The sequence below is a fragment of the Phaenicophaeus curvirostris genome, chromosome 4 (assembly GCF_032191515.1).
Source record: "Phaenicophaeus curvirostris isolate KB17595 chromosome 4, BPBGC_Pcur_1.0, whole genome shotgun sequence".
In the NCBI taxonomy this organism is placed as follows: Eukaryota; Metazoa; Chordata; class Aves; order Cuculiformes; family Cuculidae; genus Phaenicophaeus; species Phaenicophaeus curvirostris.
The window spans coordinates 58,041,986-58,059,780 of NC_091395.1; positions in this window are offsets into that span (position 1 = coordinate 58,041,986).

Sequence of the window (17,795 nt, forward strand, 5' to 3'; positions counted from 1 at the left end):
GGACAACCTGTTCTAGTGGAAGATGCCCCCACTTACTGCAGAGGGATTGGAAGAGATGAACTTTAAAGGTCCCTTCTAACCCAAACTATTCGCTGATTCTATGTTTCAGAAGACATGTTTTTGGCATCTGCCATCAGCAGTCACCCATCTTCCATGGATATGGAAGCTCTCCTGTTCAGGAGCCAGTTTAAGGGGTAGAACATAGTTTGACATTTTACTGTATTACCCACAGAATCAAAGGTGCCTTATACTTGAATATCTAAGCCTATCTTGTATTGTGTTTACAAACACACAAATATCCATATCAGCAGATAAAGGACTTACAGTACTTTTGTATATTTAACGTATGAATTGTTACATCTTCATTGAAAAATGTTTTGAAAAGTTCATTGTACACCATCTGAAGATTGAGCCCACTATCCAAATTACGTAACATAAAGTATTTTAAGAAATTTTCTGTTTGAACATCTGATTGCAAATCTGTTCAAACACTTAATCACCCTAGGAAGAATCATCCTGTAAATTATTACTTGCATGTGAACTTGAGTTACAGCAAGTGTTTGCTTATCTTCTATTTCCTTACCATTGATCACTGTAGGGTTCATTTTGAAATGATAGTGCTAATATCTGAAAGCAATATGCTGATAGTTCTTTGAGGATTTTTTATAATTCAGCAACCGTTATAACACCTTGCCGAAGGAGCAGAGGTAATACTGAGAAAACATCCACTCTCCATCTTGATTATCAGTAAAATCAATGCTTTCAAATTATTTTGAAGTGCAGAGTCTAGGAAGTCTATGAAATATTTACGAGGAAGCACATGATATCTAAGGTGGTACTAGTCTGCAACTGCAACATATGGTTTAAAAATTGAAACAGGTGTGGGAGAACAGGTGGTCACAGCCATTCAAGGGCATAGCTGGAATTTAACATAGAGGGGAAGAAGTGGGAAAAAAAAAGATAGATTTGAGTAGCTTAGTTAGCTTCTAAGGCAATTTGCAAATTTAATGACTGAAATCACAGCTCTTCATAGGGGAAAGTCTGAGACACGGTGATTTTGTTACATGTTAACTTCCTAGAATAATTTTACAATAGCTGTCTTCTGTCACTACAGTACTACCTTGACCTAACTAAATTTTTGTCAGAAATGCATATTAACCTGAGAAAAAGATAGTGTTTCCCCACCTTAATACTCAAAGAAGTTAAATCAATGTATAAGGATTCATCCAGATCATAGAATCACACAATCATAGAATAACCAGGTTGGAAGAGACCCACTGGATCATCGAGTCCAACCATTCCTATCAAACATTAAACCATGCCCCTTAGCACCTCGTCCACACGTGCCTTAAACACCTCCAGGGAAGGTGCCTTAAACACCTCCAGGGAAGGTGACTCAACCACCTCCCTGGGCAGCCTCTGCCAGTGCCCAATGACCCTTTCTGTGAAAAATTTTTTCCTAATGTCCAGCCTGAACCTCCCCTGGTGGAGCTTGAGGCCATTCCCTCTTGTCCTGTCCCCTGTCACTTGGGAGAAGAGGCCAGCACCCTCCTCACTACAACCTCCTTTCAGGTAGTTGTAGAGAGCAATGAGGTCTCCCCTCAGCCTCCTCTTCTCAAGACTAAACAACCCCAGCTCTTTCAACCGTTCCTCATAAGGCCTGTTCTCCAGCCCCTTCACCAGCATCATTGCTCTTCTCTGGACTTAAATCCTACTGTCAACTGTTTCTTTCATTGACTGATTTTTAGACCCTGTAGTTGATATTACCTTGCAATAATAAAAACTTTGGAGTAATGCTTGGTCTACTTTGAATTTACACCTAAATAAATTTGCTTCAGGTGTACAAAATCTGCAATACATCTAAACCAAATTGACATGCAAGAGCCTAACATGACCAGCTCTCACATTGCTTGAGTACTCAACTACATCTTAAAAGATCACCCATCTTGTATTTTCCTCCTATGTAAGGATAAGTTTCATCATTCTTTACGTTCCTAATATTAAAAACTGAATATTTAAAGGATCTTTAATAAAAGTATCAGTACCCATATATTACATAATTGGATGGATCAGTAGTTGTCTCTTGGATCAAAAAGAATGATCACCTTTGAAAATAGAAGATTTGTGCATTTTGACACAGAAGTAGAGTAAATATAATAAGCTCATCTTCAAACATACCTTTATGGCGTCTTCATGCCTTTTCTAAATTATCAGCAACTGCTGATTTGGCCCTTGGAGCAGCTGAATTCCCAAGGTCAGAGAAAGGCAGGAGTCTGAAGACATTTGCACTTTCACACATGTATTGGGCTTATGCATTAAGATGTAAGCATTCCACTAAAACTGATAATTCTGTTTTTTAATATTTCCAAACCACGAGAATTTAATACAAAATTAACCTATTCTAACCTCAGTTTAAGACTGAATTTCTTTAAGCATTTGTGTACATGAAAGCTATTTGCAGGAACATAGGAACTAACGTGCCAGATCAAACCAATGGTCCATCTAGATAGTATATTAAGTCTGCTTATCAACTCTCACAGTTTCCTCTGAAATGTTTGATTCAAAAACTTCCTGTTTATTTTTAATCTTGTAGACAACGATCAAACCAGAACATTAATTCGAGGGAGCAATTTACCATATGTGCTTCAACGTCTTTCCCATGGATCTCAAAAATGCTTGAAGTGTTGTGCCTAAATGATATATTTAATCTGCTTTTACTAAATTGTGCTGTCGCATGCAGTCAGAACAAGTATTCTGCCAAGACTGGACGAAATTCGTCTATGCAACTCTCCACAGAAGCCAATGGAGTTTCACCAAGCATACGAACGGCCAGTTATGCTTCATATTTACTTTTCCTTTCCATTTATCTGCATTAAAGAAAAAATAAAATAAACACTCACTACTTTTGCCATTCCTAAAGAAAGTCAGCTAAAATTACTTTAGAACAGTTCATTTACTGGGCAGATGCAGTACTGTAGCTGGAAATTTACAGTTAAACCTTTTTTCTATATTAAGCTCTTTTTTAAAAAAATAAAATTATTTGCAGAAAATTATCTTATTTTTTGAGGGTGCTTGCATATGTAATTAAGTTCCATTAAAGCTGATGAGATTCAAGCAGTGTTTCAAGTTAAGCATTTAAGTACTTCCATGAATTAGTCCTATAGCTGTCAAACTGTGTATACCATATCATTAAGCAACCTTGGTGTTTCTTTAATTCTGTTTTAGGACTCAAGACTGACTCACATGGGACAGCATCTTTCCAAATAGTGTACTGCTGCAGAAAAAAATCTAAATTAGACTGTTAGTTTAATAGCTTGTTTTCTTGGATAGATCCAATATTTCTAGCTTTTTACGGGATTAATTTTAAGGGAAAAAAATGCCTAAGAATAATTTTTAATGTTCCATTATCTTCTAATCTCTCAAAAATACATCTCTTGCAGGAGCTTCCATTGGTCCTATGCATGTAACACACATCAGATCTGACAAGGTGCGTCTGTGGGTCCTGTGTTTAAACCACTTGCAAGAAGCTCAGTACTCAAGGGTTCCAATCAGTTGGAAGTACAGTTACCTAGAGCACTATATGGTAGGCTATTTAAAACATCTTCAATTGTTTTTACATAAAAAATTATGTCAATAGGCCTACTACCCCATTTCCTGAAAATGTTGTGATCTATCAAATGAAAATACTCACAAAAGCAAATAAATGTTTAACCCAAAGGAAGAGCTGTCACTGGCATAAAAATTAGCAAGGAATGACACAAAAAGAGACGTTTGCAATTTGTCATTTTTTTCATTTTCATCACAAAAAAACCCACATAAAATTATCCTAAGCTTCAAAATTCCTGGCTTGCCACAGTAATTAAACATGTTCTAACTCTTCAGTATTTCAGTCACAAGTTATTTCACTGACATTATGATCTTTCCACCTGAGACACTTAACAAAACCACTAATAGTGAAACATGACGATTTGCAAGAGCTACAGGTAGGTAATGTTCTGCTACCCCTGCAAGTACATTATCAGTGCACAACTGAACAGTTTTGGATGTGTTTTGTATAAGCATGACTGTGTTTTTCATTAATATTGCCAATTTATTTAAAAAATATGATATATATTCACACTGAATTTGTAACAAAACCAAAAACAGAGCTCAACAGTTGCCTAATGTGTTGGACGTACAGCAGTTAATTAAAAAAAAGGGCAGCTTATCCATAAATAATCTTCTGAAACTGCACAGAGATGGTTGTAAGTGAACTTAAAGAGCCTAACCATAGTTATGTTCCAACCTCTTTTGGACGACAAGTCCATTTTCTCTTCACATGCTGGGAGGAAATTGATCTGTTTATTCCAGTTCTCCTGCAAATGACAAAGAATGATACAAGGGGCTCAAACAAGATGAGACTTTACTTTGAGCAACTTGGCAAGTTATAGAGAATCTGCAGAAATCATTCTTTCAGTGGTAGTGTCAAGTACCAAGTATTACTTTTAGGATTTGTCATCCCCAGGTAGAGGGTAAAACTGAGTTTGCAGAGGTGGACGTGAATGAAACCTGAAGAATTTAATTCACACTATTTTTTTTTGCAAAGTACTATGAGAAGCATTCTTTGTGCTATTTAAACGTACAAATATGAAACCAAAAAAAAAGCTGTTGCATATTTACATCCTACAGGAATTAAATTGACCAGATACTACTGTTGAGGAGGCTTATAGTAGTAAGTCTAAATGAGTCAACTAAAACAAGAGATTATCCTAATTAAGATAAAACCATCACAAATCATGAAAGCAGAAGACATTCTTGAGTTTGAAACATTCTAGGCCTGTATATGTGCGTCTATATGTACATATGTCGCGTGTGTATGTGTATACAAGGTCTCTGACATGATAAATTACTTTCTGTTAATACTGCACGTTTGCATATTGCCTTGAATTATTTTTTAATTGAATTCCTCTACTCGTACATGGACAATATTAAAAAATAATCCCTGTGGACTGCACTGTTTGATACTGGATGATTTTGTTCAACACCACATCATTTTAATCTACATTGAAGGAGAACTTATTAGAAGTAGGCTGTAGTTGCTTAAGCTTTAAATGTCAAGTAGGGTCGGGGAAGGGGATGATGTTTAGTTAATGTAAAAGATAGTTTCCTAAGTAGAATTAAAGAGCATAATTTGTCAGATGATAGACTATTTAAGCAACATGGAGTGCCCTTTTCAGCTCACAGCCTACTAAGGGGAAAAAAAAAACAAATCAAAACAAAACAAAAAAAAACCCCTCAATTACAAATTGCTTTTCAGAAAAGTGCAAAAAGCTTCTAAATGTATTTCATAAGAGACTGAAAACTGCTGTTCTGACCTGCATTGCACCTCCATAGAGTAAGAAAATGGAAAACAAAAGAGAGAAAACTATTTGGAACAATAAAAAGGAAGATGTGTATTAAAATTAAAATAAAAAGCTGCAGTTATTTAACTGAATTTGGTATTCTAAAGTTTAATGTCTGGTTGCAGTTTCTGAATCATAGAATCACAGAATCCCTAAGTTGGAAAAGATCTTAGAGATCATAAAGTTCAACTGTACCAATCTACTACTAAATAATACCCCTAAGTACTTCATCTATCTGTCTTTTAAATGCCTCCAGGGACAGTGACTCAATTATGTCTCCCTGAGCAGCGTGTTCCAGTGCTTGATAACCCTTTCAGTGAAGAAATTTTTCTTAATGTCCAATTTAAACTTCCCCTGACACAGCTTAAGGCCATTCCCTCTTGTCCTATCACCTATCACTTGGGAGAAGAGACCAACACCCACCTCTCTACAACCTCCTTTTAGGTAGTTGTAGAGGGCAATAAGGTCTCCCCTCTGCCTTCTCTTCTCTAAGCTTTGCGGACGAGGCACTGAGGGGCATGGTTTAGCGTTTGATAGGAATGGTTAGACTCGATGATCTGGTGGGTCTCTTCCAACCTGGTGATTCTATGATTCTATGATTCTAAACAATGCTAGTTCCCTCAGTCACTCCTCGTAAGACTCTTTCTCCAGCCCCTTCACCAGCTTTGTTGCCCTTCTCTGGACATGCTCCAGGACCACAATGTCTTTCATCACAGAATCACAGAATAACCAGGTTGGAAGAGACCCACCGGATCATCGAGTCCAACCGTTCCCATCAAACACTAAACCATATCCCTCAGCACCTCATCCACCCGTGCCTTAAACACCTCCAGGGAAGGTGACTCAACCACCTCCCTGGGCAGCCTGTTCCAGTGCCCAATGACCCTTTCTGTAAAGAATTTTTTCCTAACGTCTAGCCTAAACCTCCCCTGGCGGAGCTTGAGGCCATTCCCTCTTGTCCTGTCCCCCGTCACTTGGGAGAAGAGGCCAGCACCCTGCTCTCCACAACGTCCTTTCAGGTAGTTGTAGAGAGCAATGAGGTCTCCCCTCAGCCTTCTCTTCTCCAGGCTAAACAACCCCAGCTCTCTCAGCCGCTCCTCATAAGGCCTGTTGTCCAGCCCCTTCACCAGCTTTGTTGCTCTTCTCTGTACTCTCTCCAGAGCCTCAACATCCTTCTTATGGTGAGGGGCCCAGAACTGAACACAGTATTCGAGGAGCGGTCTCACCAGTGCCGAGTACAGAGGGAGAATTTGGGGCACAACAACCCTATGCAGTGCTACAGACTAGGAGAAGTCTGTCTAGAAAGCTGCCTGGAGGAGAGGGACCTGGGGGTGTTGGTTGACAACTGACTAAATATGAGCCAGCAGTGTGCCCAGGTGGCCAAGAAGGACAATGGCATCTTGGCTTGTATCAGAAACGGCGTAACCAGCAGGTCCAGGGAGGTTATCCTCCCTCTGGAGGATAACACAAGTGGTGTTCCCCAGGGCTCGGTGCTGGGTCCAGTTCTGTAATGAGGGACCCAAAACTGAACACAGTATTGGAGGTGTGGCCTCACCAGTGCTGAGTACAGTGGCAGAATCACTTCCCTGGTCCTACTGGCCATGCTCTACTGGCTCATATTCAGTTGGCTGTTGACCTACACCCCCAATCCCTCTCTGCCAGGCAGCTTTCCAGTCACTCTTCCTCAAGCCTGTAGCGCTGCATGGGATTGTTGTGTCTCAAGTGTAGGACATGACACTTAGCCTTGTTAAACCTCACCCACTGGTCTCAGCCCAGCAGTCCAGCCTGTTCAGATCCCTTTATAGAACCTTCCTACCCTCCAGCAGATCGACACTTCCTCCCAGCTTAGTGTCATCCACAAACTTACTAAGGGTACGTTCAATCCTTTTGTCCAGACGATTGATAAAGATACTGAACAGAACTGGACCCAGCACCGAGCCCTGGGGAACACCACTTGTGACTGGCCAGAGGGTGCACCTGTCCAGGCCAGTGGAAGCCAGTTTCTCAAGCAGAACACTGTGAGAAATGCTGTCAAATGCTTTATTAAAGTCCAGGTACACTATACCCACAGCTTTCCCCTCATGCATTAAGCAGATCACCTTGTCATAGAAGGAGATAAGGTTAGTTTGGCAGGACTTGCCTTTCATAAACTGGTGTTGACTGGGCCTGATCACTTGGTTGCCCTGTGTGTGCTGTGTGATAGCACTCAAGATGACCTGCTCCATGACCTTCTCTGGCACCAAGGTCAGACTGACAGGCCTGTAGTTTCCCAGATCCTCCCTCTGACCCTTCTTGTAAATGGGTGTAACATCTGCCAGCCTCCAGTCAAGTGGAACTTCCCCAGTCAGCCAGGACTGCTGGTAGATAATGGAAAGGGGTTTAGTGAGCACTTCTGCCAGCTCCCTTAATACCCTCGAGTGGATCCCATCTGGCCCCATTGACTTGTGAATGTCTAATTGGCCAAGCAGGTCTTTAACCATTTCCTCATGGATCACTGGAGCTTTGTTCTGTTACCCCTCCCCGTCTTCTGGCTCATGAGGCTGAGTACCCAAAGAACATCTTACCTGACTATGAAATATTGAGGCAAAGGCATTAAGTACCTCAGCCTTACCCTCATCCTTTGTCACTACTGTTCCCCCTGCATCCAGTAAAGGATGAAGATTCCTCTTGGCCTTCCTTTTGTTGATGATATATTTGTAGAAAGATTTATTATTATCTTTCACAGAACTGGCCAATCTAAGTACTAGTTGCACTTTAGCCCTTCTGATTTTCTCTGTGACTCATCTTCACTTTTCCCCCCTGATCAGTGCAGGAAGATGGGGAATGGGAGTTGCAGTCAGTTCATCACACATTGCGTCTGCTGCTCCTTCCTCCTCACACACTTCCCCTGCCCCAGCGTAGGCTCCCTCTTCCAAAAGACATTCTTCCATGAATTTCTCCAATGCGAGCCCATCTGTTGTGCAGGAGGTCATTTTCCCAGTTTAAAACATATCATCACAGAAGAGCTACAACCATCACTGATTGGCTCGGTCTTGGCCAGCAATGGGTCCACTTTGGAGCCAACTGCCACTGGCTCTATCAGACGCTGGGAGGCTTCTAGCAGCTTCTCATGGAAACCACTCTTTCAGCTGTCTCACTACCAAAACCTCTCCACACAAACCCAAGGTTCTATTAAAATTAGCACTCTGTTAAGGAAACTTACTGAAACAAATGCACCCAACACTAACAAAAATTCCCAGTAAAAGCTTTCTACTAAAAGTGTGGCATGGAATATTTCAGCCTAGCTAAAGCTTTGCAGAGAGCTTAATTTGGCATCACACTTTTTACACAGCTCTGCTTGTAGCATAGTGCAGTGTTCACATTCTCTTTCAAAGTTCAACATATAAAATTCCTTTTTTTTATAACTTTCTAGAAAATACAGCCTTATAACTCTGATAATAAGGAATGCCTGGCAGCAAAATCCCTGCAATTATCATCACCAACTCACTTTAAGACAATCCAACTACTCTGATAATTCTCTCATCAATTTTGGTAGATGTTCATTTTAGAACATAATGGATTTTGCAATTATGCGCTAAGAAATATGAGCATATTGATTTGTGCAGGGAACTGAAATGCTATTCTTCACCAGTTCTCAGCTTCATCTCCCAGCCTCTTCCCATTGGAAAACCGAAATGTGGGTGAGGCTGGAGGAATAACAAAAATCAAAAAAGGTTGTAAAAAAGCAAATAGTGTACTTTAGCTAGAGGTGAGAAGAATTTCTCTAAGGAAAAGTCTTAAGAAAGCTAAGTACTGGAGATACTGCTCTTACTATACACTTAAAAAAAAAAGTTGCTTTATTTAAACTGCTTCAAGTATTTATCATTAGGCTTAGATAATGAGTATGTGGTAGTATTCTCCCCTTATAGCCTACATATACCTATGTATTTGAGGAGAAAAAAAAAAAAAGAAAAAGAAACCAGAACCCAATATCCTACAGTGCTCTTCTTCTATCCAAAATATGTGAATTTGGAATGTCTAGGCAGTAAATAAGTTGACCACCACAAATCTCATTTTAAAATCTTATTAACTGCCATGTTTCAGGGGTGAAACATTTTAGAACATTTGTTTAATTTTCACTCCTACTCACAAGTCCTCAGCACTATGAAAATGCAGGTTTTATGTGGGAAAATGCAATAATTATAAGAAAATTAAACTGGTAAATCTCAATCCATATATTCAACTGAAATCTTATACTGGCATCGCAGTTAATTACTGTCTGGCTTCTTGATATCCACAAGTCTTATTCATAAACAGTCCTAGCTCGCTCACAAACACGTGCATGATATTATAATAAATCATCTCACTTCCAGGCAATGGGGCATTTACAGGCTGCTTTCTTTTTCTATCTGCTCCCACCTGGTCAAATTCATGTGAAGTTTTACTCCAACCTTCACCTACCAGGCCAAATTACACAGTTTCAGTAAAATACAAGACTATACACCCAGAAAAATACAAGACTCCTGTCTAGAGTTTCACGTGTCCTACATGGATCATGTTGTCCACCTTGGGTCCATGTTTCAACAAAAACCCTCTAAATCATCGTATGATTTCAGCCTCTTTCCCCTCATATGTGTAAATCCCTGACACATTCTATTTCCCTTTATGCAGTCTGTATTCCTTGCACATTCTATTAACTTTCCTGACTCCACACTGAAAACACTATTTCCATAAACCCAGCCTCTGCAAGTATTTCCACCACTTCTTTCATTCAGACGTGCTTTCAGGAGCATAGAGTTTAAAATTCAAACAAAACCCAACAAGTATCTGTTGCAGATAGATTAACAATGAGCAAACTGGAAAGCCTGCTTAGTAGCAAGATTGGTCTGCTTAGAGTTTCCTGCTCTGACTCAGTCTTTCTATGCGAATGCAAGCATTATTTTCCTCCCTTATGTGGGCAAAATTCCCAAATCAAGATAAATGAAATTATTTTTTTTAAGATGTAGATATTATTATGATGGGAGACACATAAAAACAATGTTTTCAGAGAAATCATTTAAAATTCTTACTTATTACAAACAAATAGTAAATAAAATGTTTTCTGATGCTCAAAACTATTGCTGTCTTTTCCTTTCACTTTGCTTTTAGGTCTGTCTGCCTTTCCCGTGGAGAAACCTATCTGCTTCTCCCTGAAACTTGTAAACTAGCTTTATCACATTGCTCAACTCTCCTATTCATTAGTTCCCACTGCCCTGCTATGTTTGCAAATTTCCACCTGCATCGGATCACTGAAAAAAGGCTCTAGGGAAAAAAGAAAATGATTTTATTTCATATCATTTTATTTTATAGACAAGCTTCTCAACTAGATGGTGAGAGAAGCAAATCTGAAACTATCTTTCCCACCAGCAACTGCACCCTTGGATTCTCATTATTTTTTGTTCTTTCAGCAGCTACCCTTAGTATAACATTATGATTGCTATCATCTATTTGAGCCTATTTCTATTACTTCTTGCTTGCTTCCACCAGTTTAGCAAATTATATATAGTGGTATTTTTGTATAATTTTATTTCAGCAATGTCACTGAGTTTTGTATTCATTAACTGCTGCCATAAATATGAAGCTTCTGTAAATACCAAAGAATCTTTTCATTTTTCAATTAGAATGAAGTCCAGCTTAAACTTCTATTGTGTATAGAACCTTACAATCTGAGATTTTTTTATACCATTCTGTGCTCTCAAAGCCAATGGCATTGCATTATATAGTATTTCATAGTATATTCAAGGTGAAGTGTAGCCACAATTCTAGATGGAAATAGTATACCCATCATTGATTTTATCCTCCTAACAGAACAAACTGAGAAACATGCTCATCTTCAGCTCTAAAACTGAAAAGCTGCACTACACTCGGGACTATACAAATTTTTCACACAATAACTCCCAAACTTCTTTCTTTTTAACTTGGTGAGAATTCTATAACATCTTTCCTTTATATGTATGCAATGTTTGATAGTTTGATTTTTTTATTTATTATCATATACTTTTCAGTAGACCTCCATATTTAAAATCAACATACTCATCTAAATCTTTCTGCATTGTTTCCAATTATGTGTCAGGTTTAATAAAGGGATATTCTTTGCTTGTTTTTTTCTAAGTGTTATTATAGAATAATAGATTGTCTTCCTATCACAGAACTAAAAGGCCTGTATTATATTCTTGTATTGTTTGCAAAAATAAAATAGGCAGTGGAAAGCAATAAAGAGCTATAGTCCAGTTCCACATTCTGGAAAGAAAAGGGTCTAACATGACCATGTATGGTGTCAGAAATAGTGTTTCTAGGAAGAATAGTTATTGGTTATGATTACCATCTATCAACCTTCTGTAATAAATAGTCCATGGAGTGGCTATCAAGCCAAATTTTTAAATCTGCCTTAGAAGGCTTTCACATCATTCCGTACTTTCACTAATTGTGATTATTTCAAATTTTACCACTTAGGAAAATGTCTCTTTATTTATGATATACCTCATATTTTTCTTTGCTTATTAGAAGCTATCAGGAAAGTAATGTATATCAACAGGCACTCGTTTGACCTTACTAGTTAAAGTGTAGTATTTCAAGGACACATACATTTTGGTTTTTTTTCTGGAAATCTGTCAAGAAAGTATTTTCTCTTTCATTATACTCATTATACCTTATTTCTTATACTCATTATACCTTATTTCTCTTTCATTATACTCATTATACCTTAAGAAGGATGTGTATACTCTTCTTTCTTCCGGGGCAAGTCCTAGGGATGAGGCCACAGTCACATCCCTATTCATACTAGAGATTCAAATATTTCCAGAAGGCTAAGACTAACATTTATGGAAAGTTAATTTCAGAGCTAGTTTGGATACCAAGACAGCCTAGGTAGAAAAGAAACAACAAAGAAAACCTGATGCTGCAACAAAGAACATGTAATTTGGAGGCAATCCAAGCTAGCAATCATATTGATCAGAGTTAGGCAATTTATAAGCACATGCAGGCACAAAAGAAGAAGAAGCAGGTGATGTGACAGGCAGAACATCAAGATCTGAAAGATAACAGTCAATGCTGTGTGGTGGGCTTGCCAAAGCCCCTGGCAAGTAAAGGAAATTGGAGCCACAGATCTACGCAAGGTTAACAAAGAGGTTCAAAGAGAGAGGGGCAAAAAACCAGAAGAAAGATGATACAGACACAGCATCTTCAAAAAAAAAACCTCAAGGACCCAAGAAACAGAACAAGAAACTAGATTCCTCTGTAGCAATTAATGAGACCAGACAAATCTTGCCCTGTTGTAGATTTTCTTATTAGCAGCTGCTAAGTAAATTTAATGCATCCTATAGCCTTTCATAATAAAGTAGTACAAGGGTAATACGGTGCATTTCTGCTTTAGTATCATAATAAGAGTGAAGAGCAGTTTGCTTTCATTGTGAAGATTTTCTCTCCCATCTGCTTCAGCCTGCATCTAGAGGGTGGACTTAATTAGCAAGCCTACTTGGTGAATGGCTGTGTTCCCTCAATCTGCAACCCAGGCTGCTGACTGGTGGCAATTAAAATGGGTTGTAACACTAGCTGTGTCTTCCCCATTCGAGATTATGAGAACCTGCCATTCACTGGGCTGTAAATTTGTAGACCACTTCACTTAAAAACATTATAGAACTTGTAATGGAAACAGAGTGATTTGCTGCTCATAAGCATAAGGGCAGGATCACACTTACTAACAAGCATAGCCTGTAGTTTCTTCTGGCTATTTTAAGTTTAACTTCTTTTGCTACCTGCAAGGGTAAGCGGTTTCTTTCATAAACGGTGATTCTTGGATGTGTTATTCTTAAAATATAATGATGTAGAATAATGTATTTTAAAATGTCTTAATGTAAGTTCTAAAGTCAGCTCTTATCCGCAAATATAGCAAGGACCTGATGCAGTTCCTACTGGACTGTCCTTTGAAGCTGTATTATACTGATATGAACCTCCCTGTAAACTATGTTTATATCTAAGATTAAGACTAGATTATGAGGAAAAAAAATATAAACACTTTTGCAGAAAGACTGTGATTTTTGATGCAGAGAGAGTATATTGTGCCATTTGCGAAGACAGTTACTGCAAACAGCAGTAGCCCTGCATGAACTATAGGGAAATGGATTTTATTTCAGTACATCACCTTACAGTTCCTAAACCCAACCTTGTCATTATAATTTGTCATACAATTATATGTGGGTTCTATCTCCCTAAAGATACTGTCTTTGTCTTACTGCCTCTGACTGTCTTCTGGAGGAAAGTTCTTGAACGTAATGCAAAAAACTTTCCAAACCCAGAAGTTAATGACCGTGGCGATTACTGTTATTTATGCATTCTGCTGCCTAAAACCTCTGAAGCATCAGTGACATCTGCAAAATTGGAAAGGCATATGCCTAAGCATGTGCTAACAGTAGTTTACTGGCAGTATAATGATGGTGGATTTTGGACCTTTGTACCTTAAGGATCAGTCTTTTCCAGACTTCTCAAGTTGTTTTATTTGGCTTGCTTTACAATAGCTTACTTCAAAATTAATTTTGTGATCATGTACCCACTCCCAAAACAAGAATCTAGGTTACTGAACACCACAGCAGCTTTGTTCACTGTCTCCACAGGAAACTTAAAGGCACCATAAGTAGAGGGACTGACAGATACTCTTCGTCCTAGGCTGGTTTTAAATAATTAGGGCAGGACTGTAGTGAAACTAAACTGAATGTGAAAATATGGATTTTTCTGACTGCTCCATTTTCTGATGTCTCCCTTTCAGCACAATGTTCCAAGAGACAAAACATTGCTATATGATGTGAGATCTTTTGTGTTGAATGCATAATTTATCTATGCATTTCCTTTTTCAATGTCTTGTTTTGAAGAAGTCTCTTGTTCAAATATTTTTTTTTAAATCTTTCCAGATTATCTGCTCTATTTCAGGGTTTACCCTCAAAGTATTCTGCCTTTCATATTCCACGAAGCAAATCAATGACTGCTGCTCATTTGTGATTCCTGCCAAATTACTACAGTCTGCTCAGACTGAGACTAGCTCAAGACCCTAATTTGTTGACAGCTGTTAGGAATGCCATTCTGTAAACTGAATAGTCAAAAAATATTCTATCAGCTAACAGTACACAGTCTTCTGCGATCTTATTTGAATATAGGTGGTGATAGCATATTTCCTTGCAACACATATGCACTTTACAGTATGCTGGGTTTGTACTTACTGCAGTCACTACAGATGCTTGCATTTCTTTAAATTAAGATCATACTAATTCTTGCAAGTTCAGAGTCAAAGTTCAAAATTAAGCAGTCAAATGAAGATGCAAGTCCTTTTGTTAACTGGTTCACATCAGCTAAACTAGCAAATATTTTTGTTCAGAGTAAATAATGACAATTTAGGAAACTAGAATATGCATTCACTGGAGTCAGTGAGTTAGAACATTTCCTAACATAGGCATCAAAAATATGAATGTCATAATAGCCACAAAATCATGTTTTTTCATAAACTGTGATTTATCTTCAGCTTAGAATTCATTACGTTTCTTACCTCCACTACTTTTGCTGGAATTGTCTTCCACGTTTCACTGCCTTACAGTACACATCTCTCTGTCCCTACAGCATTGTTTTTTTAATTTTTAAAGGTTACACAGCTCGTATCATTCTTTGTTGCTTTAAAACATGGAACATGTACAAGGAATATTCACCAGCTTTCAGCCCGTACTCTAGAGTATAAAGAAACCTGTTTTACTCTCATATTGTAAGATGATCTATTGATTCTGATATCTTTCTCTGCCCTTCTCCAAATCCTTTTGGAAAACATGATCAGACCTCTATATATTATACAATGGTGCTTATTATACTCACCTAGCATAGGGTACTTTATAGAACAGCCAGACTAGTATTTTGTGTTCAGACCTGCATTAGTAGCTGAAGTTGATTCTCTTCAAAGACAGAAATTTGGGTATTTTACAAAAGTTGATGAGTGAGATCAATATTAAATGAGTACCTTTTGATTGTATGGTCAGGTCACAAGAGAGCAGGAATATAGGAAGACCAGTGTCACCATTACACTGCATGTTAAACTTTAGAAAATTTAGAAAATTTGGGGCAGCCTGTCTCCTTTCTTAAACTAGGCTGCAAATTGTAACCTTCCCTATCATATTGTCACATGTGAGCCCAAAGTGTAAACCAAGTCACAGAAATGACCCAGGCACAAAGAAACCAAAGCCAAACAGTCTTCCCCACCTGCCAAGCCCCCTGCTCTATGGACTCAGCCCTGGATGTTACAGGCTATGATACAGGGGATAGAAACAAGCAGCCAGGAGCAGGACAGGCAATCATAAATAAACATAATAGGAAAAGAAATTACAACTAGCTTTTGTTTATCTTCAAATCTTTTGTATTACTGCAAGTACGTATGTATTTTACTATTCATTTTCAGCTAGTTTCTTAGCAGTTGTGTGTATGTGTGTGATTTTGGACTCTTAAACAAAGCAGGTTCTGTAAAAGGAGCATCAAAGTTGAAGGTAAGTGAGAAGTGAAGAGCAATTTCTATTTCTCTAATTTCATTATGTTAATTTGTGAGGGAAAAGGCTAGTGTCTAAGCAGGGACATGGCACCCTGTGAAGCATCAGATGAGTACTGTTGAGACTGAGCATTAGATATTGTCCCACAAATGTATTTTGCAGGAACAAAAGGAAACTTACTGCAAAAGCATCCTTTAAATGCCTAAGAACTAGAGTACTTGAAATACATTGGCTTTAGGCAAGTCCTTTCATGTACATTTAAATTATCTATGGACTCAAGTAGAGTCTCCAGAGGGGGCTGGCAGGTTTCACAGCCAATGTTCAAGCCCTGTTTTAACATTGTGAACAAGAACTAGAACAGGCCTGAATGCAAGGTTTTCAACCGTGTGTAATAAACAATGTCATTATTCCCTACAGCAGGAAGATAAACCACCTGCCACATGCTGACTCCCTCTCTGCAGTTAAAAGAGCAATTCAGAGCAGGAAGCTAAACTAGGTGCCATGAGCCAGCCTCCGGAGGTGACTTTTTCTCTCCACTGCCTTCATGAACCTCCTGGTTTAGGTATTTATGACTGTCCCAGAGAAAATGTCATCTATTCCTCAGAGAAGAATCATTTGAGAATTTTGCCTGTGTTCAAAGTCAGCTATGTGCCAAGACTGTTTATGATCCTGGAGGAATTTCATTAATAATATTTCCCCTTTAACAAAATCCATTATCATCTCTGTTTTAGCTGGTTCCTCACCTCGTTATAATTCTTGTACCAATTTCTGTCTTCAGTCGTTTAACTACTAATTGCCTGGGTATAGTAGGTTTACGTCTCTGAAAGTATTTATTATTCAAACAAACACAATAGGTTAACCAAGCATATTGCCTTTTTGTGGAAATACGTATTTAATTTTAAACTTTTTTCAAAGTAGGATACTTCCTTGTCTTCCATTGTCTTCAAGTACTTTCAGTTGTTCTTTTCTCCAAGAAACTTAGCAAAACCTTGCAGATTATTGAGCTCAAACCAGTACTTCTGTAATGATATGACATTTTTTTGGACTTTCTCTTTGCTGACATTTGGTTGCATGCAGGTTTTGAGGTCTAGATTCAGTGTAATCCAGTATAGGAACCAACAGAGTATATTAGCCACCTTTTCAGCATATAGGTTGCATTTACACCAATAACTAGGGTCACCCCTGAAGTTACACTGTGCTTCATTTGTTTCAATCAGAGTGAAGGATCCTATCATTGTCAGGACAACAGTCAGAAAAACTGAGTAAGAAACATTCTGTAGGTATAGTCTACTCATTTGAGCTTGGTAATTCCCTATACCTATGACTGTATTCAATGCCTAATTATTACTCTAGAATCTATAAAAGTGACCCATGTTTTACAGCAGCATAAAAGTTCAGGAACTCTGATTGTCATTTTAAGAGTAAATATCAACTGGCCGAGAGCTATAGAAAATGAAGTGGTTTGCTGGTAGTGTGGCAGTGTAACAGTGAAGCATGCTGTCTATCCCACCATTCTCTGGTGATCCATAAAACCTAAAGTCTTTAGCTCTGTCCTGGTTGTCATCCAGACTGCCCTGCCCTGCCCTGCAATTCTGCACAGCTGCAATCCTGCCACACTTGCAGGAATTGTAATATTCATATCCTTCTCTCTCCCTAACCCTACACCTTTCATCGACACATCTCTCTGCTTGGCAGGACACAATGAGGCAGTCAGCATCTCTCCCATCACACACAAAAACCCTTAACTGCAGCTTTCTCACATCCACTTCACTGCAGCATGATGTACAGAGCAGCCTGAAAAGACCTGGCATCATAGAAAGGCTTCACTTTGCATATGGATAATTCAGCATGTACAAAATAAACCTGAGTGGTAGGTAGGACACAG